Source organism: Mustela nigripes, chromosome 1 (genome assembly GCF_022355385.1).
Source record: "Mustela nigripes isolate SB6536 chromosome 1, MUSNIG.SB6536, whole genome shotgun sequence".
NCBI lineage: Eukaryota > Metazoa > Chordata > Mammalia > Carnivora > Mustelidae > Mustela > Mustela nigripes.
In genome coordinates, this window is record NC_081557.1 from 11598408 (window position 1) to 11600942 (window position 2535).

A 2535-nucleotide genomic window follows, 5' to 3' on the forward strand; every position below is an offset into this window, starting at 1 on the left:
TATGAGGAAGTGGAGATGCAATATTGGAGGTTTGTGGGGTAGGAAAAGAAAAAATGAAAGAAGATGGGATTGGGAGGGAGACAAACCATAAAAGACTCAATCTCAAAAAAACAGACTGAGGGTTGCTGGGGGACGGGGGGACAGGAGAGGGTGGTGGGAATATGGACATTGGAGAGGGATGTGCTATGATGAGTGCTGTGAAATGTATAGACCTGGCGATTCACAGACCTGTACCCCTGGAGATAAAAATACATGATATGTTTATTTAAAAATTTAAAAATTAAAAATAAATAAATAAAAATAACATCATGTAACAAAAGCTGAATATCAGGGAATTGTATATATAACATGTACTTTTTTTGGTAAAAATATAAACAAAAATGGGGAAATTACAACAATGAAGATTGCTAACATTTATTGAGCACTCCCAAGCACTGTACAGATTTACTTTATTTAGGTTTACCACAATTCTTTCAGCTAGTTGTTCTTTTATCACCTCCATTCTGCTGATTAGCACAGTGAGATTAAGTAAAAGGGTCAAGGTCATAGAGTTTGTAAGAAAGTCAGAATTCAACCCAAGCAGGTCTGTCCAGAGCTTCAGTACATTATCACCAAAACCACAATGAATAATTGTTTTGATAAAGGCTTCAAATATTGGGTGAGCATACAATCTGGTTTGCCTGGAACAATCCTGATTTATGCGTATTGTCCTGAAATGATTATCAATAATTCTTTTTTCATGACCAAGGTTGTTCAGTTTGGATAATAAGTGATATGATCTCCCTGCATTAAGAGCCCCTTGTAGAGTTCCTGATTCTGAAAGTCTAGAAAGAAAAATTAGAATTTGATTCACTTAGGTCATGAGGGGCACATGATAGCGCAGAGAAATGGACTCAGCTGGGAACATTTCTCTATGTGTTTCCTCCATCCCTCACTCTGGAGACTAATTAGATGCCAACAATGCCTTCTGTTAATTACCTCCTCTCTTGCCACACTGGACCCTAAGGAGACCTTTAAGAGAATCTTGAGTTGGAAGCACCTCTCTTGAAGCAATGGCTAGTAGGACCTAGGGGAAGTAAACATACCCATCCTGAAATGCTCATCTTGTGATGTTTGTGTCCTTCAAATCCCTAGAGAACTCTGTGCACATCTGGGCATATAGGGTACAGTCAAGAAGACAGCACAGGTCCAGGCACACGTCCAGGACAAGGCAGCCATGGTAGCAGTGCCTCTCAGATTTCACCAAGATATACCTGTTAGAACATCTACAATACCTGGGTGGGTAAAATCAGAATGGGAAAATTTGGCTTGCTTGCTTCTTTATTTAAAAAAGGTTTTACTTATTTATTTGAGAGACAAAACATAAGAGGGGGAGGTGCAGAGGGAGCAGCATGCCCAATCCTGGGCTTGATCCCAGGACCCTGGGACCATGACCTGAGCTCATGGCAGATGCTTAACCAGCTGAGCCATCCAGGCACCCTTGGTTTGCTTTCTTCGTGCAACCCTGATTTCCTATGCATTCAATTCAGAGTCCTCATGCATCCAGGTTCAATTACTATTTTTACTTTTTTATTTTCTCATGATAACTATATTCCCTCTTCCCTAACCCTGTGGGAGTATTTGAATGTTAACAGAATCCAAGGTATTTTAACTGAAAGAAAAACATCTCCCATGGAATTTCGGTCATTGACAAATAGGTAGAATGAGGAGTGGAGAGTATGGAGGTTTTCTAATAGCTCAAGGAGCCCCAGATTTTCATTACCATATAATTCCGCTTTTTCCCTGTAAAAACTTTTTGGAAAACACCTTTAGGATATAATCATTATTACCATTTATTATTAATATAAAAACCCATTTTCAAGAGCTTACTGTGACCAGCACTCTATTACATACTTTACATACCATACTTAAATAGGTTTTCACAGAAACCTAATGAGATCATGGTCATTCCTCCCTTACAAATGAAGAAATGGAGACAAACAGTGGTGATGTGATTTGCTAACCATCATAAAGTTGGTAAACCGTGGAGCCAAGTATACTCTGCTTCTCAGAGTAATTTAGTAATTTAGTTTCCCATTTATATTCATTAGGAATAGTTGAAACTGTTTCTTAGCCTGAAATGCAGTAGCCAGAGGGAGTTGATACAATTTTATTCCAAAGCACTTTGATGGCATTATTTTGCATAAATATACAATTTATATAGCTTTTGTAAATATTAAAAATTGTCCTTGACTGCCATCTTTCCAGACCCATCTTTAAAGTGGATATTAAAATTAAAAAATTTTTTTAAATAAAGTGGATATTAATCTTTGTAATAGTTGATGCAAGAGGTCACTTACTTCAGCTACAGTTGATACTAGGCCAATGTGATCTTTTGACCCTACCTACTCTTATTTGTTTAAACTTTAAGAATCATCTTGAAGCTTTAAGCAACTTATAAACAATAAGTAGTTCAATGTTAATAACTAGGAAAATAAAGATGAAAGACACAGAAACTTTTTTTTTAAAGATTTTTTTTTTATTATTTATTTGTCA